This window comes from Mytilus californianus, unplaced genomic scaffold (assembly GCF_021869535.1).
Source record: "Mytilus californianus isolate M0D057914Y unplaced genomic scaffold, xbMytCali1.0.p SCAF_6, whole genome shotgun sequence".
Classification (NCBI taxonomy): Eukaryota; Metazoa; Mollusca; class Bivalvia; order Mytilida; family Mytilidae; genus Mytilus; species Mytilus californianus.
Window position 1 is genome coordinate 110,085,797 of NW_026262712.1, and position 13,919 is coordinate 110,099,715.

Here is a 13,919-nt window from a genome sequence, read left to right on the forward strand (position 1 = left end):
ATCGAACATTTCTAGTTGCCATTCATTCGATAAATGATTTAATCTGCTCTTCTTAATAAAACTGTACATATCTTACGTAGCTTGGTCTCGTAAATATTTCCTTGTTTTGAAAAAAGATGCATTTCTAGAGAAAATAACACCAAGATATTTATAATTTTTAACTATCTCTATCTCTTCATTTTCAATATAAAACTTCAAATTATTTGATATTCTTCCCCTCGAAAAATCCATCACTTTGGTTTTGCTAACATTGATTTTTAATTTTCAATTATAACAATACTGTAAAAAACTATTCAAAAGTAACTGTAAATCTGACCATGATTGGGCAAGAAAAATAGTATCATCGGCATATAATAAAACAAACAGTTTAAGGTATGTATTCAGCTTATTTTCAATATCCAATGTTAAAGATTGTACACCTTTAATGTTAACATTTTCTAAATACTGTTACAAATCATCGAGTCTTATATAGACGAAACACTGATCTGACGTACAAAAGTATAAGCCGTGTGTCTTTGATGAGTTTTTACTACCATTGGATCGATAACAATGCTGGTAGGGATTATCCCCGAGGTTATCACCAGCCATGTAGTCAGCATTTTGTGTGGACATGAAACATCATTGATATGTTAATATACTGTAAATTAATGTTTATAAAATGCTGATCTATTCTAAACACAAGGGTTTTTCTACCCCAGGTATAAATTGCCTCACCCGTATTTGGCACGACTTTCCGGAATTTTCGGTTTTTAAACCTCTACACTTTCATATTTGATTTGGCCTTCCACATGTTTTAATTCGAGCAAATATTTTACAGCATCATAGATAAGAAACTTATTTTTCTTTTAATGTAGTTATCTACCTCGTTGGTGTATATCGTACATCTCCCCTTATTTGTATTTGATGTATCTCTAAACATAAAGAAGTCGGTAAAGCTGACAAAGAACATTAATAATTACCGGATCTACCTACTTTTTAAACAGTTGAAGATCGGCTTGTTTTAGAGATGATTAGAATAAACTACTTTTAGCACAACTTTAAAATATCGATTAAATAAGAGATGTATATGCTGACCCCTTAATTTGCTTTCCTCTGCATCCTTTTGACCACACATTATCCTATGCTATTATATATATATATATATATATATATACATGTATAAATATAAGTGCATATACATAGCAACACATAACATACGAATCTATTTGAGTGTGGATTAATCAGTACAAAGATTAACTCAATTACACAAATGAAATTATAAATTGCATAACAATGTAATTTTAACACACTATTGAGTATGTAAATATTAGAATGTTTAAAATATTTACAACGCGATAAAAAATATATTTATGGTTTACTTTTATAAATTTTGACATGGATGGAGAGTTGTCTCATTGGCACTCATACCACATCTTATATATATAGAGAGACAGTGTGTGTGTGTGTGTGAGAGAGAGAGAGAGAGAGAGAGAGAGAGAGAGAGAGAGAGAGAGAGAGTATTCTACAGTTATACTTTTGAGATGAGTATATGACCGTGAGACCGTGAGATTTCTTGTATAGTGATAAGTCGTTTCCTTGTTTAATACCAACAAGTAGTAGGCAACGAAACGAACATTGGTTTTATCAGTTATAGTTGGAGGAGGGAATAAGGCGGCTGTGCAATACTAGGCGGCTTTGAGGAACAGATATAGGTTTAGGTATAGGTATATTTCAAAATAAATTCAGAAAAAAAACCTATTCTGTTTATATACATATATACACGTCTAAATATGTGACAACTTCATGATCACGATATACTTTCTCTTTTTGATAACCAGAAGTTATAGAGGGCTAACAACACCATTTTTATATATTAATTCGTCTACAATTTAGCTCAACATTCTTAAATCTGCAAATTTTGGTTATCACTTGTTTGTTCTTCCCTCGGCGGGATTCGAACACCTACTACTGTCACATATTGGCTACACCACTAGACCTCCCGCCCGACTAGGCTGTATAATATATCATTCGTAAGTCGAGTGTATATAAAAATAGTCTTTACCAGAAAGATTGTTCAAACCTAACATAACCCCTTCTTTCAAGTTAAGTTTATTTCAATTATCACATATACCTATTCCACACCTATGTTCACAAAAGTATTGAATAACAAAAGAGGGCAAAAGATACCAAAGGGACATTCAAACTCATAAGTCGAAAATAAACTGACAACTTTATGGCAAAAAAGGAAAAAACCAAAAGACAAACAACAGAATACAAAACTGATTTCATGTGCTCCAGAAAGGTAAGCAGATCCTGCTTCACATGTAGTAACCGTCGTGTTGCTCAATTAAGTACATACCCGGTGATAATTCTAATTTGGTAGGTCACATTCGGGAAAAAGAGGACGGGATTGTGGTTACCACAATTGGATCATATCCGACTTCATCTATGAAACAGATATTCCATAATGGTTCATCAACTTGTAATGGTGTCCGTAAAACTTTCGAAGAGATCATTTCAACTTCATCTCTTGGAATTCTTGGTGTAATAGCTTCCTTGTGAGCAGCAACCTTCTATTAAGGAAATGCAAGCCCTGGAATATCGTATCAACTGGGAGATATATACTCCATATGCAGGCGCCGCTTGAATGTTGCTACATATAAATAGAAAGTTCACAATTGGGAAGCTGAGATCATCTCCTTTGTCGTTAAGTTTTGTTCTTAACCGACCTTCATTGTCAATTTCTAGATGTAAGTCAAGATATGAGGCAGATTTAACTGTATCTGTTGTATCCTTTTTTTCATGTTCGATGAGATAGATTTGTTCAATAAAGTCACTTAACTTTGAATTATTTAGTGAGAGGACATCATCTATAGAGCGGACAGTGAAGATAAAGAATGAGGCTAGCTTCTTTTCATTCTTCCTGAGAAGCTCTTAAATCAAGTCAGCCTCATATGAATAAAGGAACAAGTCGGCAAGAAGAGGAACACACAAGGAAATCATGATAGGAAGTGTAAGCCCTGGAATATCGTATCACTGGAGAGATGTGTTCTCAATACGCAGGCCTTGCTGGAATGTTGCTACATAAAAATTGGAAGTTCACAATCGGGAATCTGAAATTAGCTCTTTTGTCGTAAAGGTTTGGTCTCAAACGACCCTCGTGTAAATTTCTATATGTAAGTCAAGCTTTGAAGCAGACTTAACTGTATCAGTTGTATCCTTTATTTTAAGTTCGATAGCATTGATGCGTTGACATTTATCACCAGTAATGAGTTAAAACATTCAAATACTAAGTGTCACAGGCCATTCGATAAATAGGTTTGTTTGTGACCGATGTTCAGACTACATTTTGAGACCCTAGTCAACTCTTCACCTATTTTACTAGGTTCAAACCCAAACCTTTTCAATTTGATTTTCATAATAATAATAATTAATAATATAATTATAAGTCTCGTGTTCGTTGCCTCGATATGGTATGTTTATGTTGCTGGGATTTAAACACTAGAACAAATATATTAATGTTATGAGGGTCATTTGCTTTTCGTCTGCAATGCTGTTAATTATACTTGTTTTATAGTAGCCATTAGAATAGACGCAGTACTTGGGCAGCCCAAGTGCCCAGAAGATGATCTGTTTATCATGCCTTATCCTGCTTTTTGCTTTTTCAGAGACACTTGAACTGGTTTTTTATAGAATCATTTTCAAAACTCATATCTAAATGTGCACTCTTAAATGACTATTAATTTGAATTATTGATATCAAACTCACATTTTAATATTTGGCTTTTTTCAGGTTTGGTGACGATTTTACGAACATTGTTAGTTTGTATTGTCGAACTCGTAATTTTGTTCTTATTTGCGAAAGTACGTGTTCTTTTAAACATCCCATTAAATAATTAGCTTGAGAAAATATTTAGCTCGTGTTCTAGATTGGACATGATCTTCCAAAAGATCACTGTTATCAGACCTTTGTAGTTCTATATGGACAACGGTCTTATTCAATAAAGATCAAGGTTACGACTTTGACCACTATAATTCTAAAATTAATGCGAAGTATATGTAGTTCGCCAGTATATCGAATTTGTGTGAAATTTTAAACACATAAGGAACTTGTTGAATTGCATCTGATTGTCTAAAATGTGAAATTTGTACCATTTATAATTTCCAGAGTTCCTAACATTTGAATTGAAACGGATCTACAATGTATACATAAATGCAAAGAAAGTATCGGAAAAGCATCGATAAAATACTTTATATTGTAAAACAAGTCCTGATCAGATGACAGTTCCTTCTTTTTTTAACTTGGTAAATAGAAATAATCAAATGCATGGATAGACACACGTGAACTAAGGAGAGTACTCAGTAAAGTGGAACAAACTATACTGCCAAAATGTTTCAAATATGCAATCCGAGAAACGGTAAAATATTCAAAAACGTTTTCTAAACTGTTTTAATTGTAAACACATCCCCGCTCATGTAGCTCTAACTGACCAGAAACTTTACACTTCCGTAACATGTATTAGTTGTTGTCTTCTCATATCTGAGTGTCGTCAGCCACGAATATATGAGACGACTACATCTGATTTACATGTAAGTAATAAATAATTTTTTCTTTCTTTTCTCTTGTTCTAAAATATCAATTAGTTTTGATAAAACGGGAATAGTGTTATGATCTCAAATTTTCCAGTTGCATTTACACTTTCAGAAGTTATGGATTTAGAGTGAAATCTGATAGCGTCTATATTTTTTCTATCATCAAATTGATACCTTATCACTGCCTATGTATGGTAATATGAATCGCTGTTTTGTCTTTTTCTAGTTTAATTGCCAAAACCTGAACTTTTTGATGATAAATGATAACACTTTTAGGGAAATATGAGTTATTTCCCCGCTTTTGATGTTGTGTATGTTGATCGATCATTTGTTTGGTGTGTACTATTTTATGAACTGTTATTCGTCTTTCTGTTTTTTCTCATCTTTAGGAAATCTTTTATCTATCCTTGTTTCTGATTATTTTCTATTACACCTTTGATTGCATTTAAAACAATCTAGAGGAAGTTTGAACCTTTTATTACACCAATTAACTTTGAATTTAAAAAAAAATTGTTTAAATACATCATGGTAAATTTTCAAGATCTGAATACTGGTGGAAATGTGAACTCGATAAATTGTTCAGTGTGTTTAAAACCACGACATGACACAATCTAAGTTATTGCATCCTCGTTAGTCATTATTGATAGACATGGCTACGAATCCGAATAACAGCTTTATCTTAGTACTAGTAACTAATAACTAACAAAGATTTGTTTTCCATTTGAACTGTCTATAGTGAAAAGAATGATTTATAAAAGCATACAGTTAAAATTGAGAATGGAAATGGGGAATGTGTCAAAGAGACAACAACCCGACCATAGAACAGACAACAGCAGAAGGTCACCAACAGGTCTTCAATGCAGCGAGAAATTCCCGCACCCGGAGGCGTCCTTCAGCTGGCCCCTAAACAAATATATATACTAGTTCAGTGATAATGAACGCCATACTAAACTCCAAATTGTACACAAGAAACTAAAATTAAAAATAATACAAGACTGACAAAGGCTAGAGGCTCCTGACTTGGGACAGGCGCAAAAATGCGGCGGGGTTAAACATGTTTATGAGATCTCAACCCTCCCCCTATACCTCTAGCCAATGTAGAAAAGTAAACGCATAACAATACGCACATTAAAATTCAGTTCAAGAGAAGTCCGAGTCTGATGTCAGAAGATGTAACAAAAGAAAATAAACAAAATGACAATAATACATAAATAACAAAAGAGTACTAGCAGTTAACTGACATGCCAGCTCCAGACTTCAATTAAACTGATTGAAAGATTATGTCTTCATCATATGAATATCAGGCACAATCCTTCCCGTTAGGGGTTTAGTATCATACCATCATAACATATATGAGAACATAACCCGTGTCATGCCAACAACTGGTTGTTCATTTGAAAAGTTGTTGCAATGACCTATTTTCACATTATTTCAAATAATGTTTTATCTGTGAAAGTTATAAATAGACTTCTTCAGACAAATAAGTTTTTCCATGTGGACTGTTTTGCTCATTTTTGAGTACTTGCGATTTTCTCAATTTTAGTTTGTTACTTTGATTGGTCGCAGTATTTGAACACCGATAAACTACTGTCGTCTTTAATCTTTATTCCAATAATAATACCATTTTAATATTATAATATATTATTGTTCCAGTTCAACAAGACAACTTAAGCCAACTTGACAATGAACGAATATTACTATATTGATCGTTTACTTCCGAAAATAAAAAGTCCAATAAAATGACAAATGTCATGCAAAGTTCAAAGACGAGTGAAAATTTTCTTCTGTGATTTTAATTATTTGTATCTTGATGCATCTTAAAACAATTAGAGGAAATATGAAAAGGAAGGTATACCGAGTGACAAGGAACTACTACGACGGGAAAGAAGAAAATAAAATACAAATTAAAATGACATTAATTACTTTACCAATAGAACCGATCATTATAAGTTGTATAACCAGTGCGGCGTTCAGTGAATTGCTGTTATCATGTTTACATTACTGTCCCAAGTCGTCATTATTTTTATAATATTTTTTTTATTTTCTACATTGCCACACAACTAAGTAATCTATCTTGATAAATAAAACAAACAATTTCGGTATATATGCCACGTATATGAGACGAGAACATGTTAATGTCATATGATATGAACTCACTTGCTTTGTATTAGACAAACAAGATAACGTTCTAGTTCACAGTGTAACTGTCAAAAGGATGACATGTCAACCTATACAAAATAAATTGTTCTCACTCGGAATCGACACGATAAGCAAAACGGATTAGCAGCAAATATTAGTTTTTAAGTCTTTAGTTTTACCAGGCCGCTGACCGAACCAATGACTTCCTGCACTCGAGTCGCGCTTGCTATAACGAGAACACCGAGGCAGTTACAGGGGAAATAAGGTATTGATATTAAGGAATTAAATGTATTGTCGGGCTGCCAATATTGCGGAAGAATTCCGGGTTTAAATGCTCAGATAAAGTAAAAACCAATTTTCAAAAATTTCCTTATGAATTGCATTATACTATTTTCAGCACAAATGATGTGAACAAAAGACACATATTAAGTTAATTATTCAACCCTTCTAAGTCATGTCTGCTTCCTTTACATTTTGTTTTGTAAATAATGTTCTAATTGAATAATAACTATTAAAGTTAACATCACATGACAGATATTCTATTTAAATTGGACCACAATGAAAAATGAAATTTGGGAATGTTATGAAAACACGGAAGGTACGTGGTTATATAAATGCAGAATCATTTATTTGTCACACTAAACAAAGCAGTATATGAAAGTTTTATTCATACAGGAATTAAAGTAAGTGACAGTTTCATCGAATATTTTGTATTTATTTTATGCATAGCATTTCATTTTACCCGGTGGTCTAAGTAGTCGAACGACTGTGTCACTAGCCTGTCAAAACTTACAGAGAAGATATTTGAACATCAAACTATTTGTACACTTTGATATTTTTGTTTTAATAATAGTAAATTACGATGGTGAAATTCCTTCTAAAGACATCAAAATGTAAGAAATTGTACATGTTATGGAAACTAATTCTTGAAAATCAATTTTCGTTCAAGCCTAGTTCGGAGGCTACTTTGGAATAAGTAAAAAAAAAACAACAATAAAACCATACAAACCAACACTTATTTAGTTGACAGGTCAATCAGTATTAAATATTTTAACAATTTTCCAAATTTAAATTAACAAAAATATGCATATTGAAGTATAAACTCATCAAAGTTACCACGCTTATAATTTTGTATGTTAGGCGTGTGTTTCGTCTACACAAGACTCATCATCGGCTAGAATAAAGCCAAATCAATGACAAAGTTAAAGATCATTAAAACCTTAAGTAATTCTAAAACATTATGCTTAGTCTGGCTAAGGCCATATATCCATGGTGGTAGACAAACCTTAGTATTTCGAATGATTTTAAAGTTATCTAAATAGTAAACATACACCCGAAAAGATGTTTATTTTTGTTGGTGTTCTATGGTATATTAAGGTAGTTCGGTGGTGTTCGGTGATGTTATGTGATAAAAACGCACCTGTTTATTATTATATAGATATAAGAAGATGTGGTATGAATGCCAATGAGACAACTCTCCATCCAATGCAAAATTACAGCTCTTCTATAAAAGCATGCAAAGCAAACCTTTGATCAACTTGCTTGCTATGTTTGCTTGAATGTTTGTAAACAAAAGGTAAGTAGTCTGTTTCAGTCTGTTTACTATATACCGGAATTTGATTGGACAATAAAAATTAACTTCATTGCATGTCAATTTGTATTGTCTAATCAAATTCCAGTATATACAAAACAGACTGAAACTCCGCCTACCTATTGTTTGCAAACATCCAAGCAAACATAGAAAGCAAGTTGATCAAAGGTTTGCTTTGCATGCTTTTATAGAAGAGCTGTAATAAAAGTAAACCATTATAGGTCAAAGTACGGTCTTCAACACGGAGCCTTGGCTCACACCGAACAGCAAGCTATAAAGGGCCCCAAAAATTACTAGCGTAAAACCATTCAAATGGGAAAACCAACGGTCTAATCTACATAAAAAACGAGAAACGAGAAACACTCATGAACCTCATCAACAAACGACAACTACTGAACATCAGATTCCTGACTTAGGACAAGTGCAAACAATTGCAGTGGGTTTTAACGTTTTAATGGTACCAAACCTTCACCCTTATCTGAAACAATAGTGTAACATCACTACATAGAAAGACACACTATAAAATATCAATTGAAATGACTTAACTCAATCAAAAGACATATTAACACCAGTGAACATACACTGAACAAATAAATTTGATCTATGATACAATGTTAATACAAAATAAATAAACTAAGGGAAGAATAATTGAAGTAACATGTTATACCGCTGTGACATGTAAAATAATTTAAGAAAAACAATATCCTTGAACAAAAATATCAGCCATTTGCAATTACTTTAAACACAGGTAAATGAAAACATGCTTCTATCACTCTGTATCATATTCAAATCTTAGAAAACAAATAACAGGTCTAAACACTTTTTCTGTATTTCATGCCCATAAAAAGCGGCCGTTCTAAAGTAAAATTGATGTTATTTTCTTATGAAAGTTATCATGCTATGACTTATTTTTGTAGAAATGGAATTTTCATCTGAGACGCTAGAGTCGAATTTTTCGCTTGAACTATTTGATTTTCTTTGCAAAATTGTTGGCTCTGAAAAAGACGTCCGAGCACGAAGGATATTCTTTAAAGTGTTAGATCATGCTTTACAGTACAGTCTGGAGTGGCGAGTAGTGACTAGTGGAAGTAAATCAGAAGGCTTAGACTTACCAGGAAGCGACTTGGATATTATGTATATCAACCAGAGTGACACAGTATACAATACAAAATCTGAAATACCAAGTGACTTGCCGTATGGGCTTTATTTAGATTTCCAAAATACACCACCGGGGTACATTAATATTAAGTTACAGCTGGGTAATAGAAATGAAACACAATCTGAAAACCATACATTGTTATCAAATGAACACTACAAACGGTTTATACAAAATATGAATATTCCAGATTGTAGAAGTAATATCTTGGGGCCATTTTGGGAGTTACATGGTCCTTGTTCTTCTACTATTTGCGGGTCGTATGATTTCTTATCAACTTAAAAATGTCATTCGTGGCCGATATTAGCGACAGAGTGGATAACAAGATCTCGCAAATACCAATGGCCCCCAACAGAACTGATTGAAGATGTAGTACGAGATGATGTCTTACTTGCTCCTATTGGAAGTAAATTTAATAATAAAAAGGACAATCCTTACGAATGGAGAATGTCTTTCTCAGTTGCGGAGAAAATGCTTGTTCATTCATTTAATCATACACAAATTTTGTGTTATGCATTGCTAAAATATACATTAAAAGAAGTAATCCACCGAAAAATTAAAGGAACCTTATGCTCATACTTTATGAAAACGGTATTATTCTGGATGATTGAAGAATCTCAGATATCTGAATGGCAACCTTATAGATTGTTTGAATGCTTTCAAGCATGCATAAAAAGGCTGTTTTATTTTGTACAACACAATGTCATTCCAAATTACTTCATACCACATAACAATCTGATAGAAGGAATGACTGATATACAGAAAAAATCGTTACTTTCAGTTTGGCGAAATGTTTTCGCCAACGGAAACAATTTTTTAAGGCAAATACAAACTATTTCCTCATTTTTTTTACCATAGTGAAGCACCTTATGACTTATCAAGATCAAAACATTCTAATTTAGACTCTGCCATTTATCCGCTTTAACATTATTTGCACGGGATAGGATTTGGGGGGAGTCATACCATATATCAGCCGATTTATTGTATAATGTCTCATAGAAAATGTAAGCTCTTAAAGCACATATGCTTCATTTGGTTTTCAAAACTCTGCGGATCTTTAGCAAAACATTATCCATTAATGTTATGGCAAGATAATGATACACAATTACAAAATTTTAAGCATAATAAAATATTCTATTCAAACTACAAGAAATGCCTTTGGTATACCGTTCTAGGGACGTTTTCTGATTCCTATACCGGCTGGCTTCTACTTGCCGAATTCTTTTTTCAATGCAAACAGCGCGAGAAAGCTTTACAGCTTATTCAACTATGTCAATTAAAAAGTTCGACTGATCACCAAATAATAACGCCTGATTTAAAGCCTCATCCCAGAAATGAAATATTAGAAAAAAATGGATTAACTTTTGTTCAGCGGTATAAACAGTCATGTTCTGATTTATTTTATTTCACTCCAAAGGCAAAGCCACATATAATGTTTTTTCTTGAAGATATTCAACTTCCAGGTGTTGATGAGGAAATGGTTATTATTCATCCGCAGATACAAATGTATTATTTACTTTTTCTATGCCATTATTACCAAGGGAACAATATTGAAAAATGGAAAGCTCTTCGCTTACTGAATGACTTTACTTTACAATGTAAAACTTCCTACGAATTTACGAATTCATTGATGTATTTATCGAAGGCAATGAAATTTGTTGACACTATACCAGGTTTTTTATTAACGGACATATTTCATTATTACTGCAAATATCCTTTTATGTACAAGGATTGTCTTAGCAAGCAGATCAAGCCAATTATTCGGGTTGCAAAAAATGTGACAAGAGAGATGGTTCAGCCCTGGTTTGAGAATATACCATTTCAGTACGAGCGTGATTCGATACCGCCTGTTTTGAAAAAAGGTTTAAGCTTAGTTTCTGATTTCTTGAACATTTGAATTAAAATAACGTTTACCAATGCTTCTAACTGTTAATTTTTAATCTAATGTTTTATGTCCTCTACAAACTGTTATATCATGCAACATGTATGTAAGATCTTCTACTTAAATCATTAAATGTTTAGTTTTTTAAGTTGTGTATTATATATATTCTGTTACTACATATACTTTTGACATTACAACAATACACATTTATAATGTCTTGTCTTCGGTACAAAAACAAAGTTATGTGGTATTATTGTAAATGAGACAACTCGTCGTGTGAATTGTATAGTGTTATATGTCCACTTTTGATTAAAACAGAGATAACACTACATTTGAGATTCAGGTGCAATGGTTTATCTCCCTATATAATTATAATACGAGAGATACTACGAGTTTTTGTCAGAACTACACTGTTCTATCTCCACACTCCCATTGGATTAAAATGGCTTACTTATGTAGTTAGATCTGAGAAATTTTTTTTCAAGTGGTATATCTCCACTATTTCTCATGTATTTTTGCTGTAAGATAATTTCCATCAAAATTATCTTAGTAGTACTATGATTAAATGGTTTGCATGGTTTGAACTCAATCTACGGGCAATTCTTAGCATATCCAGCAGTACAGAATTGAGGATATCACACAGTTAGAAAATCCATGGCCTATCTCCAATGAAAGTATAGGTTTAAATTGCTAAAACTACATTGTTGTGAAAATCTAAAAAAAAAAGGGGGATGCTTTATTTATCTAAGTTGCTTGTCTTTTAAAACAACAATCGAACAAAGAGTTACTATTTGTGTACGTTAATTCGATTCTTACATAAATTATTATGTATCAGTCAAATATTTATGATATTGCGCTTTTAAAATCTAGTTTAAATTTTTACTACTATAACCTGTATTGGAAATACATCTTTATAACATTCACACGACGAATTTATCTATCCACTTCATTTAAAATGTCGATGACTTAAGCAATTATAGGTCACCATACGGCCTTCAACAATGAGCAAAACCAATACCGTATAGTCAACTATGAAAGGCTCCGGCGTAAAAAATGTGAAACTATTCAAAAGAATAAACTAACGGCCTTTTTTCTTAATAACGATACAAATTAAGAAAACAGATAAATGACAGACATGAACCAACGAAAACACCTGAATTGAAGGCTCCTGACTTAGGACAAGCACATAAAGAATGTGGCGGGGATAAACATTTTAATGAGCCATCAACCCTCCTGTCAACATGGGATAGTCGTGTGACAGCACATCATAATAACATTGAAATTAAGGAATATATTTCCGTCATGCAAAGCTCTAATTGCTTGTCCAAATTTGACCATACTGTATGTCTTTTTTGGGGTTGCTCCGCTCTTCAACAGTGGATATTCAAATGTTTTGACCACGAGCATTACCGGAGAAACATTCATTGTCGAAATGCGCATCTATCTAAAAGTAGTACCGTTTGTGTATTAGTGTAAAGACGTCATAATCAGTCTTAGAAACGCATGACCTTGTGCAATGCCAAAAATTTAAGTAAACAGTATCGCCAAGATGTAGGATCTATAGTACTCATAATTATACACATATAATAATACGTATTTAGTTATGTTTTCATTTTCATAAACAATATGAATGTTAATACCGATAAAAAAAACATTTAAAGATTTAACTATTATCACGTTGTGTATGAATGATGTCCGGAGAATAAACATATGGATGCAGAATGCATTAAAAGGTTGTTTTATTTTGTAGAGCACAGTGTCCTTTCAAACTACTACATACCACACAACAATCTGATAGAAGGAATGGTTGATGTACAGAAAAAGTTGTTACTTTCTGTTTTTGCTAAATGTTTTCACCAACGGAAACAATTTTCTTAGACAAATACAAACTATTTCCTCATTTTTGTACCATAGTGAAGCACCTTATGAGTTATCAAGATCAAAACATTCTAATATGGACTCTTCTTTTTATCCGCTTTTTCATTATATTCACGGGATAGGATTCGGGTGTAGTCGTACTATTTATCAGCCGATTTATTGTGTAATGGCTTATAGACAATGTAAGTTCTTCAAGCACATAATAATACAAAATTATAAGCATAATAATATATTCTATTCAAACTACAAGAAATGCCTTCGGTATAAAGTCCTAGGAACGTTTTCTGATTCCTATACAGGCTGGCTTTCACTAGCCGAATTCTTTTTTCAAGGCAAACAGCTTAAGAAAACTTTACAGTTAATTCAATTATGTCAATCAAAAAGTTTGACTGATCACGCCTGATTTAAAGCCTCATCCCAGGAGTGAAATATTAGAAAAAAAATGTTAAAACTTCTACTGAAATCATTAAATGTTTAGTTTTTTTAAGTTATGTGAATTATATATATTCTGCTACTACATATACTTTTGACATTACAACAATACATATTTATAATGTCATGTTTCCGTTTGTGAATCTAATAGTGTTATATGTCCACTTTTGATAAAAATGGAGTTAGCGATATATTTGAGATCCCAGTGCAATGTTCTATCTCCCTGTACTGTAATACGAGATTTCTACACACAGCGAGTTTTTGTCAGAA

At 32.6% G+C, this 13,919-nt stretch overlaps 1 long non-coding RNA gene across 1 annotated transcript; it reads left to right on the top strand.

Moving 5' to 3' along the window:
• Positions 1 to 7,292: 7,292 nt before the first annotated feature.
• Positions 7,293 to 13,704, top strand: LOC127704648 (uncharacterized). The gene is made up of 3 exons (XR_007983441.1): positions 7,293 to 7,393; positions 9,219 to 9,534; positions 13,090 to 13,704. It is a non-coding gene; the product is annotated as an uncharacterized LOC127704648 (long non-coding RNA).
• The last annotated feature ends 215 nt before the right edge of the window (positions 13,705 to 13,919 follow it).